Below are 267 nucleotides of genomic sequence, written 5' to 3' on the forward strand. Positions count from 1 at the left end.
TAATCAGAACTGGGTATTCGGGCAGGACGACTAATATGGTGGTTGGGGGGGGGGAGAGGTGTGGCCTTCTTCTTTCCTGGGTTGGGAGGAGTTGTTCTGGCCACGCGGTGGGGATGTAGCAAAAGGGCGGGGGGATGTCTTTTGAGAGAGGTTCGGGCGTGGGCGATGCCGTGGGAAGCCACTTGTAGGCGTGGGGTCCGAAGCCAGCTGCGAGGATGCGGCGAGAGGGACTGGGGAGGTCGAAGGAACTACCTGCGGGGAAGGAAG

This window comes from Gekko japonicus, unplaced genomic scaffold (assembly GCF_001447785.1).
Source record: "Gekko japonicus isolate JY-2015 unplaced genomic scaffold, Gekko_japonicus_V1.1 scaffold6053, whole genome shotgun sequence".
In the NCBI taxonomy this organism is placed as follows: domain Eukaryota; kingdom Metazoa; phylum Chordata; class Lepidosauria; order Squamata; family Gekkonidae; genus Gekko; species Gekko japonicus.